General features: G+C 47.2%; 1 pseudogene; it reads right to left on the bottom strand.

Moving 5' to 3' along the window:
• Window positions 1-259: 259 nt before the first annotated feature.
• LOC136495759 (adenylate isopentenyltransferase 1, chloroplastic-like) lies at window positions 260-8,943 on the bottom strand (annotated as a pseudogene).
• Window positions 8,944-12,617: the final 3,674 nt, after the last annotated feature.

Raw genomic sequence — 12,617 nt, 5'->3', positions numbered from 1 at the left:
CCTAACCCCTTTAGGCCCCTCTCCTTTAGGATACCGATGGTGATGAGGTGGTCCCGAATCTTCTTCTTGTCCTTCTCCGAGACACCCCACTTCTACAAATCTGGGGCCTCTTCGATTAAGTGCCCAAAGAACTTTGGTAGGGGGCAGCAGTGTCATTCTTGAGATAGAACCAATGTGAATGCCACCCTTTGTTGGAGGTCGACAGCTGCATCGATGGGTGCTCGCTGACTCGGTTGTTCTAGAGGTGGATGATGGCACATCATATCGGTGTATTCAGCTCTTGCTTCTTCTCCCTCTTCTTCTGGAGGGTAACGGCAAAGAAGTGCCGCCATAGATCAAAGTGGGGACTAATCCCCAGGAATCCCTCACACAAGGCAACAAATGCCGCCATGTGCTGGATTCTGTTAGGATTGAGGTGCTGCAGCTCAATCTTGTAGTAGTGCAGCAGCCCCCAAAGAAATCCATGAGCAGGGGTAGCGAACCCATGCTCATGGAAGTACACGAATGATACCACATAGCTAGCAGGTGGCAATGGCACATCCTCCTCGCCAGGCAGTAGCCACTCATCCGTGGTCCACGCGCAGAGAAGACCACGACGGACGAGGCCCTCCATACCCTAGAACATGATGTCAGAGCAGCACCATGGATCCATTGGAAGATGGGGGTGGGTGAATGCGAGCTCGATGGTGGCTAGGACACGGATGTAGAAAGCCTAGGCAATTGGCGGCGGAGGTTACAAATGCGAAGCCAAGAAGGCAAGGTATGAAACCCTAGGGATGAACCCTTTGGTTTTATAGGGGCGATGGATGTGAAGAAACCAACTGTCCGCCTAGATCTCCATGCCTGCCACGATCTACTATAATGTAATGCTGTGGGATATGCGCATGCAATCCCTATCCTTTTCCTTGGAAGACACACTAGATGTTTCACCACCCCGGGCAGGCCACGACTCATTATGAGTAAGGGGAATACGGATCAAAAAACACCTCTACGATCCATCTAGGCCTAGGAGTTTGATGGTTGTCCCATCAATAGGATCGACAGCTGCTCTAGGCACCCTTATGATAAGGGATGGAAAGGCATGAGCCCTGCAAGCAGCTAGTACCTAGGCGCATGGGCGCCATGGACATCTTGGCCCACGATTGGGTCTTAGCTAGGATGACCCTAGCCAGATCCTCGCAAACAGGATACTAAGACTCCAATCTAACCATCTAGCTAACGAATCACCAAAACTCATGGCCATACCTGCAAAGGGTCTGGCCTTAGCAAGAAGGAATCATTATTCCAAGAACACGCCATGGGAAACAAAAGAAGGCCAGGGCCCTCAGAGTTCTCTTTTCAAAAAACCTCCAAAGGAGTATTCTACTCCTCCATAGGCTCAGGGGCTACACCAACCGGGTGTGCTTGTGCGCACCCACTGGCAAGTCAAAAAAACCCTAGGTGATTCTACCTGAATCCCCTGGGGGCTCGAGGGCTACTATCGGGGACCAATACTAGGGTACCTAAAGAGGAGGAGCTAATAACCATCAACGGTTGATTCATCTAAGCGGTCAAGGGCGTGACTACACCTTTTGTTGGGTTCCGCCTCGTCTGACCACCGAGAGTAGATGCTCCGCCTCGTTTGACCCCCGAGGGTTGGCTCTGCCTTAGTAGACACTAAGGTCGTGGGCTCTGCCTTGCCCGACCCACCCCCTAGGGTCAGATCCACCTCAGCTGACTCCCAAGGGCTGACTCCATCTCATCTGACCCCCGAAGGTTGGTTCCGCCTCGCTCGACATTTGAGAACCAGCTCCGCTTCACCCAACATTCGAGGGCTGGCTCCACTTTGGTTAACTCCTAGGGGTAGGCTCTGCCTCAGCCAACATCTGAGGGCTAGCTCCGCCTTGCCCAATCCCTCGAACACGGTTCTTAACAGAAGCTCATGTCGTCGCCAACCACTATGGGCTAGAAAGTACCACTCAAAGGTCAAACTTCAGGCATCGTGCAGAGAGCGGTCACATCTCAGCCCGACCCATCCCCATGACATGTCATTCTAGGGAACTCACATCGCCCACAGTGACAAATGCATGGTCACTGTGCTACCAACCCCCTTCCTAACCACCGTCCAACGTCAGTCAAACTAATGTTAATTGACCAGCATAGTACCGCTAGCCCCCCACATGGCTATCTCTTAGGGGACCCTCTGACCATTCTGTCTGCTCGGATGGAATGGAAGACAAGAAAGGAATGTGATGCCCACGTGTAAGCTACAGCAACCAACAGGACCCTGTTACGCCACCACTGCCACCATGATCTATAGGGTCAGCGGGACCCACGCGAAGAGGAGGACGGTGTGCCTTCGGGGGCTTATTTCTCTTTCTTTCTCTCCTCTTCCTTTCGGTTGTAACCCCTACTTTCCCTTGACCTATAAAAAGGAAAGCAGGGCATCCCACTAAGGACATCGACTCGTTACAGGGCAATTCATCGAACAAACACACCGCATCACACCAGAGACTTGGGAGCTACCTCTCTCTCTTGCCAGTTTGTAACCCCCTACTACAAATTTAGTGCTAGTAACATGAGCAGCTTGAAACTGGACGTAGGGACATTTGGCCCAAATCAGTATAATCCTTATGTCCTCTTAGCACACCATCTGGGTTAGACGTGCAATATACAAATTTACTAGCTGGTGCTTATTCAAAACACCGACACAATGTGATGTAAAGATGATGCAACAGTTAATTAACAAGGTTACAACACTCTTAAAACAGAGTACATACTACGAACTAACAAGCTAGCTCTAATAACTAATGTACTAATCTATGTATGAACATCATCAAGAAAGGTGTCATTTCCCAACAAGTGTTTTAGTTATACAATTTCCAAGGTGTTTCTTTATTTCATTTATTTGATTTACTATATATTCAAACAAGGGCTCATTTTCTACTCTAGTAAACTAATTATTATTGGGCTACAAAAATTATAGAGAACACTTGATAACACTTCTAACCTACTGTAAAATTTTTAGAGCTAACACTATCACCGATTTATCATGGAAATTCCTACAATTTCACATTTTAACAATATTAAACATTTTACAATAATTAGAGCAACCCTAAAAACATTTTAAAACTAGATGAACCAAATACACTAATAGATAGATCATGATTTTAGGAGACTAACAAAATTGGTTTGGCATTTTTGTGATTTTTCTATGATTTACTATGAATTTTGTATGATCCCTGTTTTGGTAGAAAAAGAAAAGACTAAGAAAAAAGGAAGAGGACCGCTTGGGCCAACTCTGGCACAGCTCAGCCCATGCGCGGCGTAGGCGCAACGGAGGCAGGCTAACCCAGCGTGCGGGTGGGGCACGCGCGACCATAGGCCGTGGCCCATGGCCCGACGAGCGCGGCCCAACGCGGCGTAGGCGGCGGCCCAGCAAGCCGGCCCACGGGGGAAGCCTAGTGGTGGTGGCACCAAATTGTGCCAAGGCCCCTATACTTTTACTTAATCAAACCACAGGGACATTACCACTATGCAACACTATTTACATGAGTCACGGATTTTCATAGGAATCCCTAGAAAAGCTTCTATTTCACTTTCTCACCTTCTCTCCCTCCTCACAAACAGAGCATGAGAAGGAGGGGTGGCCGGCGGTCCAAAACCGACTAGGAGGTTGCCGACGACGGTGGGGAGACGGCACCATGGCTTGCCCACTATCGGGCGCACCCGCTAGTGGACGTGACTCGGCCAAAGATGGAGCGTGGAGCCTCGGCCGTGTGCATCGGTGCTCGGGACCAGGCGGCTCTATGGTGAGGGCACGCCTATGGCGAGGTGGTGGTGCGGGGGTGGTGAGGCAGGTGGTCGAGCATGGGAAGGCGTTGAGCAGTGGTGAGCTCGAGCCTTATGGTGGCATCAGCAGTAAGGGCTATGGCGGCCATGGCCTAGCGTGGATGATGGCAGGGGCGACTGTGGCGTCGCCATGGTGGGGACGCGGTGTGGGGTAACATGGGGCTTGGACACTTGTGCATGCCATGGCCGAGCGATGGGAGCGGCCATAGATGCTTGTAGGAGGTCGCCCGGAGCAATGGGCTGTGGGCGTGGCCGAACAGAAAGCACGATGCGGCGACAACGGCACGACAACACGACAGCGCTTGGGAGGGTAGCGCTATGCGGTTGCGGTCTAGAGCGGACCATGGGGGCTCACGTGTGCTCGCACACACACATGAAGGGCCAGGCAATGGCGGGCTTAGCCATAGCGGGTGCTCGGCTCGGTAGAGGCAGGCAAAGACAAGCAGAGGCAGACAGAGGCAAACAGAGGTAGGCAAGCAGAGGCAGAGACCGAGAGAGTGAGAGAGAGCAGAGGCAAGGACAACAACTCAGGTCGGTGAAATGAACGGCCGAGAGTGAGCGAGGCAAGGTAGTTGAGGTGAGGGGCTGAGATCGCTCACTACAGGTGCCAGTTCACGAACATAGGGCCAACAACATGTCCTCAACGCGTTCTAGCGAAGTTCGGTCAATTTTTGCGTGAGCGTCGTAACTCTAACGTCACCACGGCCTACACCACGTCCTAGTATACACCTAACTACAACTGATCATGCAAAAACATAGATGTAGTGCTTAACCATTTTTGTTGGAAATCGAATGCCAAAATGGCATTGTCTACTATCGTTTCATACTTAAAAGAATTCAAGGTTTTGGTTTGAACTAACATCTACTAGCGCTTTTGGTTGAATTTTTAAACGGTCAAAACTTTATCAAACTTCACCAACAACCATTTCACGGCATAGCACACACTTTATACCCAACAATAGAACCAAAACATCAGGGCGTTATTTAACTATTTTGCATTTTAAAAATCACCAAAAAGTGTACCTTTAACACAACTGCAATTTTTTGTCGATTCAATGAAAAGGACTAATTTTAATTTCTAATTTGATTTTTGAGCTGGCAAAAACCCTAGTCAACAACATTTGTTTTCTAAAACCCAAGTTATGTTTTCATCTACTTGACTTGTACTTCGATTTTTATTAAAATCCCAAACACATGTTCTATATTATTATTGCTTTTATAAAAACTACTTTTTAAGTCAAACTATTAACTTATCCATATAACTAGGGATTAGGTTTTTCATTATCGCATCTGATTGAACTAACTCACTATACTTATAGATCTATTTCTCAGGCCATAATCTCAGTGCTTAGTGAGCTCGTAACACCCGAGGTGTTATAGCTGGCCCTCCGACGGGTTCACAGCCGCTCAGGGGCACCTTAGAGCAGGGGGTGGAAAGGGATGGGCCCACTAGCGGCCAGTACCCGGGCGCATGAGTGTCGCGGGCATCCCGGCCCATGTACGAGTCTTGGTTAGTTCCTAGTCTATGGTTTTCCTCAAAGAAAGGCAACGAGCCCTTTGGACCGGTCAAAAGAACCCAAGAACTATATGGACTGGCCATTGAGAATCTGTAGTTGGTCACCAACTGACCCATGCCGGACCCCCGTGAATGGGAAGCTAGGGCCCCACTCGGACTAGCCCGCTAATAGCTCATTGAGCACCATGTTTCGTCCATCGAGGAAAAACATGGCATGGCTCAGCCCCTCCATTTTATCAAAAAAGACGTTGGAGGGATAACGATCACAAAGACGAGCTGACCCTCGACTGGACCCCTGCTACGTGCGGGGTCTCAAGGGAAGTTGGACTCACAAGGAGACTGAACGTGTAGTCATAGGATAACGGTGGATCGACCGGATCCTATGGGATTAGAATCAAGAAAAATCTTTCCGACCTTCCAAATCCTACGGTTACATGCCCCCAACAAGATCGATTGCGACAAAAGGGAATTGTCGTCCTACCAGGACACACCACGGGCTACAAAAAGAAGGCCAAGGCCCTTAGAGTCCTCTTGTCCAGAAAAGCCTCCAAAGGAGTATTCTACTCCTCCGCATGCTTGGGGCTACTATTGGGTATCGATATTAAGAATACCCAAAGTAAGGAAGTTAGCGCCCACGCTGACTTCCTCGGATGGATCAAGACATATTAAAAGGCCTTGCCCGACCCCAAGGCCATGGGCTCCATCTCACCCAACCCCAAGGCCATGGGCTCTGTCTCGCCTAACCCCTTGGGTGTAGGCTCTGTCTCGCCTGATCCCAAGGATGCAGGTTCTATCTCACCCAAGGCCACAGGCTCTGTCTCGCCCAACCTCTTGGGTACGGGCTCCGTCTCGCCCAAGGCCACGAGCTCTGTCTCGTTCGACCCCTTGGGTGTGGCCTCCATCTCGCCTAAGACCGTGGGCTCCGTCTCACCTGACCCCTTGGGTGTAGGCTCTATCTCGCCCAAGGCCACAGGCTTCGTCTTGCCCAACCCCTTAGGTGCGGGCTCCGTCTTGCTCAAGGCCATGGGCTCCATCTCACCTGACCCAAGGAAGCAGTTTCCATCTTGCCTAAGGCCATGGGCTCCATCTTGCCTGACCCCTTAGGTACGGGCTCCGTCTCGCCTGACCCTAAGGACACGGTTTTTGTCTCGTCCGATGGGGACCCATACCGCTACAAACCACTCCAGGTCCAAGCAAATGGGCCTATGTCAAAACTCTAATACCAGGGAAGACACTAGCATGCCTTGATGTAACCCGGGGCCATGATGGGCCATACCTAGGGATTCACATCAAGAACAGTGTCGGGCATACCGATGCTGTTCTGCCTAACCCTCATACGAACACTGATAGTTGTGTTAGTTCACCATGATGTCCACTGGGATAGAGTGGAACACCATGACCGACAAATGGCACATGTGCATGGCACCAGTGACGAATAGGGCCACAACGTGGAGCCATCCCTGTTGACATCTACAGGATCGGTGGGACCTGCATGAAGGAGAAGGACCCGGTGATCCTGGAAGCCATCTTCTCTCTCTCTCGTTCTTCTCCATTTCCTCCATTGTAACTCACACTTTCCCTTCACCTATAAAAGGGGAAATAGGGTGCCCCATGAAGGGGGACAGAGGATAAAAAACACAAGAGCATGACATGAGCACACGGCTGAGCGGTAATCGACCTCTTAGCACATGTTCACTCCTTCCACCAGAGACTTGGGATCCTTTTCCTCTCTTGCCTGTTTGTAACCCCTACTGCAAACCAAGTGTTGGTAACATGAGCAGCAGTGAATTGGATGTAGGGATGTTCTGCCCGAACCAGTATAAACCCTTGTATCCTCTGAGCACACCATTTGAGCCAGACACGCAAATACAAATTTACTCATCGGTACATACATACATACAACATACATAGGGACGTTCCGCTTGAACCAGTATAAACCCTTGTGTCCTCTGAGCACACCATCCGAGCCAGACGCATAAATACAAATTTACTCGTCGGAACATACATACATACATACGTGCGTATGTATGTATGTATGTATGTATGTATGTATGTATGTATGTATGTATGTATGTATGTATGTATGTATGTATGTATGTATGTATGTATGTATGTATGTATGTATGTATGTATGTATGTATGTATGTATGTATGTATGTATGTATGTATGTATGTATGTATGTATGTATGTATGTATGTATGTATGTATGTATGTATATGTATGTAGTATGTATGTATGTATGTATATGCTCCTCATAAATATTGTGCTAATGTGTATGGCACTACTTGATAAGTAATTTCATCTCCTAAACAGGATAGATTAACATATTTAGTCAGCTAGGTAAATTGCACCCATCTCAGCTATCATTGGCATTATGAACAAAGTCCCTAGTGTACCCGCCTGGCATCGAGTGGTCAACTACACAACCAACGAGTATAAATTAGCACATAAATTGATGATGAGGATTTTTATAGATGGCTACTTCCTTGCATAATTCATCATAAAGAGGATGGAATGTTAAGGTACATACAACCATAAAAATCATTGATGCTGCCCCATAGATTAATACAACAGTAGGTCAAATGTTTCCATACAACATAATACTACAGGCCCGAGTCTCAGGGAGGTGATTCAGGCAGTAGTCCACACTTTGGCTACCAGAGGCCACCACCTAAATTACTTGATAATGAATTTCAGGGAGGAAGTGGCAAGCATATGCATCTTAGTTTGTGTGCACTGGTACTAGCTTTGACGAACTCAAAGCATCAAATATGCAAGAAATCATTAATGGTGGTAATAGCAGGGAGACTGACATAGTCTTTCCATATTATGTCCTCTACAATTTGGCTTGATCCATTAAGACGTGCACACATGGTTTCTGTGGCATCTAGGGCACGAACAAGCCAACCCCAAATGCCAGCAATGCGATAGATCTTTCTAGTTTGTGCTCTCGTAAGGGCTTGTGTATTCACCTTCATCTCATCTATGTAGGTAGAAAGCCCCCTATGTCTACTAAAATAATCCTTTAGTTCTTGCACGCCAATTGCCCTGGTCAACCCATTATGGCCATCGATCTTGCCAATGGACATAGTATCATAATACTCTTTGATTTCCTCAACCATATCATCAATACGGCGATTCAGATATTCATTGAGAACCAACTCATCAGCATGGAGCCACAAGAGGCAGCTCTTGAACCTCAGTTTGGCCAATACCTTGCAAGTGCGAAGGGATCACCAATGGAGGGATCAAATTGTTCAGCGAGAAACCCATGGATTAGTGAGTTGGACCCACCAACGAAAACTAGCACCTAGCCACGCCTTGCAATAGACTCCAAAGTTGTAGTTGCGATTGATCGAAACCAGGGTACGGATAAATCATCACTAATTGCTGAAACCATTCTGATAAGGTGATGAGGAATACCATGTTGGTCATTTAGATTGACCTTGTTGGTTGTGATGTTGAGGCCAACATAAATTTGCATCTTGTTGGTGTTTACCACTTCGCCACCGATCGCCTTGCATATGTCGATTGATAGCTTCGTCTTTCCTGTACCCGTGGCACCTAGAATCACCACTGGTTTATTCGACAACATCTGGAGTCTATGGCAAGGGGAAAGAGTATGGAGGATGCAATCGGGGGGAGGAAGGGAAAGTGTCACCGGTGGTGCCAATCGTTGCTTGCCGTTGGTGTGCACTATATCAATGCATCTTATTACTTCTACCACTGTTTATGTGAACTTCCACATGGCAACCTTATAGAGAAATACAATGTCCTTAAGGACATGATAGGTGCTTCCACTAATTCATTTCTCATTACATCTAGTTGCTTAGGTAGGTTACAAACACAAACTATATGTGTGCTCATTTCCCATGTGGTAATGAACCATATTTAACTCATTTTTTGTTAGAGGATAAGTATTTGGTGTATTTTTTGAGTTTGTCCCTTCATGGGTGCCTTGTTTCACATTGTTTCAATATGAGGTAAATGTTGCTAGGCCATGCCTTCTTATGTTTAGATGTTGATTAGACCGGGTGTCGCCTATTGGCAATAACGACACCATCTATTGCATCATTATTGTTGTGTGAGGTGTGTATAGCGACATCCAAGGTCTTTTTTGTTTGTCAAGTGAACAAATTTTATTTTTGGTCTAGCACTTAAATATAAACCGCGCGCCCAGCTTGTAATTTTTGTAAAATTCTTGACCTCATTTGGGTCCCCTGGCCATATAATTGCACAATGTCTCCAACTTGCTACACCGTTTCTGTTTCTATCATCATGTTGTATCTGTGCATCATACATAAAGGCATTCATGCCCATGAATAATGGAGAAAGCCCCTAAGACATCTAGCAACTACTGCCACTTTGTCAGTCACCATTGACCATACCACTACACAGCTCCACCTGCATGTGATACCACAATCCCTAACATTAAAGAATTTTTTCGGGCTGGCAGCTCTTGCCCATGAGTAATGGACTATGTCCCTTAGGCACCCATCAGCTACTCCCATGTTTTCACATCACCACTGCCTATACCACTAGATGACACTACTGGTTGCAAACATAAATTATATGTGTGCACATTTCCCATGTGGTAATGAACCATAGTTAACTCATTTTCGGTTAGAGGATAAGTATTTGGTGCATTTTTTGAGCTTGTCCCTTCATGGGTGCCTTGTTTCGCATTGTTTCTATATGAGATAAATGTTGCTAGGCCATGCCTTCTTATGTTTAGACGTTGATCAGACCAGGTGTTGCCTATTGGCAAAATAACGACGCCATCTATTGCACCATTATTGTTGTGTGAAGTGTGTAGAGCGACATACTAGGTCTTGTTTGTTTATCAAGTGAACAAATTTTCTTTTCAATCTAGTGCTTGAATATAAACTACGCGCCCAACTTGTAACTTTTGGAAAATTCATGACCTCATTTGTGTCCCCTGGTCATATAATTGCAGTATGTCTCTAACTTGCTACACCATTTCTGTTTCTATCACCATATTGTCTCTGTGCATTGTACATAAAGGCACTCATGCCCGTGAATAATGGAGAAATCCCCTAAGGCATCTAGCAACTACTACCACTTTGTCAGTCGCCATCGACCATACCACTACACAGCTCCACCCGCATGCGATACCACAGTCCCTAACATTAAAGAATACCATTGGGCCGGCAGGTCCTGCCCATGAGTAATGGACTATGTCCCTTAAGCACCCAACAGCTACTCCCATGTTGTCACATCACCACCGCCCATGCCACTACATGACACTACTCACGTGCGCTACCATAGTCTCACATTAAAGAAGGTCCTTGGACTGGTGGAGTTGTCCTTGGACTGGTGGACACAACTCCATCCTTCTATCTATAAGATGTGGCAATGAAGAGCCCCTCCACATCATGAGATCTGGCACACCCTAACACAACATCCTTTCCATCAAGCATCATACCTCCAATTCCTCCCTTTTTCTACTTTCTTATACAAATCGTGTTGTGTTGCTTCTCGATGCCCTTAGCAAGGTAAGCAAGTCATTAACGTATCTATAGAAATCTTACCCTCTCCTAAATGTTGAAAATGACATCCCTCATTTTCCTTGCAGATGACAAATGAAGGGTGGACCACCAGCTATTGCTTGAACAAGGATGGCTTCCCCAAGCTCCTGTATGCCACCATGGTCAGACTAGGTATTTTTGATCACCCAGAATATGTAGGAAGGGAGTATGAGGAGTATGGCACTAAGAGCTGTGAGGTGATCATCTATGTTGGAGCAAGTAGGGATTTCCCTGACATAAATCCTTGGGTGGTGTCCACCATAGGGTTTTGGTTTGAGGACACTTACCAAGCTGTTGCTCGCAAAGCTTTGAGGTACCTATGCCAGATTTTTTAGAAGCCAATATGACATACACCCATGAGATTTGTAAGGAAAATGGACCCTAGGCCCATTTACTTTGGATTTTGGTGTTTGATGACCAACACAACAAAATTAGACTAATGAATTTGCAAGTGATTGTTTTAGTTCAATAGGGTGCAAGACGTGACTTGGACGAAGGTGACGTGATGATCCGATGATCAACAACATAAGCAAGACCCTAGAAGCACAAAAGAAGACCCAAGATATCCAGCATAGTCCAAGCACAAAGATTGGAACCAAGCCGGATGCAAGATCGTGAAGAAATGAGCTCATAGAGGTGATCGGACATAGTGATCGGACACAAGCGGCATAGAGACTAGACGCTCCAATCAAGAGGCTCGGCAATAGCAGGCGTCAGCAGCAGTGACCAGACGCTGAGGAGTGAAAGTGACCGGATGCACCGATGGCACTATTCATAATCCCGGCAACACACTCGGCACTAACCGGACGTTGCTGGCAAATCGACCAAACGCTAGAACTGCAGCATTCAGTCGAGTACAGAGAGGTTTTAGAGCAGCGAAGTTGCGACCGGATGAGTTCAGTTGCTTGTGATTAGACGCCATCAGTGTTCGATCAGTTGATCGTGTGCTTTAACGATCGGGACAACCGGACGTGTTCGGTTAGGACGAAAGCAGCGTCCGGTCAGTAGCAGAAAAGCGAGATTTTATCCCCAACGGCTACTTTCTCTATGGGGCTTATAAATAGACCCCCCAACCGGCGAATTGGTAAGAGTGGAGCTGAGGAAACATACCAAGGGTGCTAGTACACCATTTTAGTGATCTCCACTTGCATAGTGCTTAGTGATTCATTAGGTGATTAGCGTAGGTGCTTTGTGAAGTGCTTAGGTTGATTAGACCACCGCTTATGCGCTTGCTCTTGGTTAAGGCCTAGTGTTTAGTGAGGTTTGCAAACCTCTTACCACTCGGTGCTTGCGCGCACCATTGTTGTACATTGGAGGGGCTTGTAGTCTTGTGAGATCACACCAGCCGCGTTTGTGGTGTGGCTCCCACCATGTACCGAATGGAACAAGGCCCGCCACGGTTTGGCTAGAAGCTTGATAGTTAAGATGGCGGGGAGCGGTCTAGGAGAGGCTTGCTAGAAGGCACACCGGAGACCCACTTGCACATGGGGAAGGCCTGGGGCTATCCACGGAGTTACCCGACTAGGAACTTGGCCCTTGCGAGGGATTCCTTGCAAGGGGCTCCAACGAGGACTACGGGAAAGCTTACGCACTTCTCGATACCTCGGTAAAAATACCAGAGTCATCGACGAGAGTTTGCATATATCTACCTTACTCTTTAGCTTCCGCATTTACATTGTTTGCATAACTCCTTTTGCGGTAGAGATAGCAACACACTAGC

Source organism: Miscanthus floridulus, chromosome 12 (genome assembly GCF_019320115.1).
Source record: "Miscanthus floridulus cultivar M001 chromosome 12, ASM1932011v1, whole genome shotgun sequence".
NCBI classification, from domain to species: domain Eukaryota; kingdom Viridiplantae; phylum Streptophyta; class Magnoliopsida; order Poales; family Poaceae; genus Miscanthus; species Miscanthus floridulus.
Note: the sequence above shows the minus strand (reverse complement) of the source record. Positions and strands in the feature narration are given on the sequence as shown.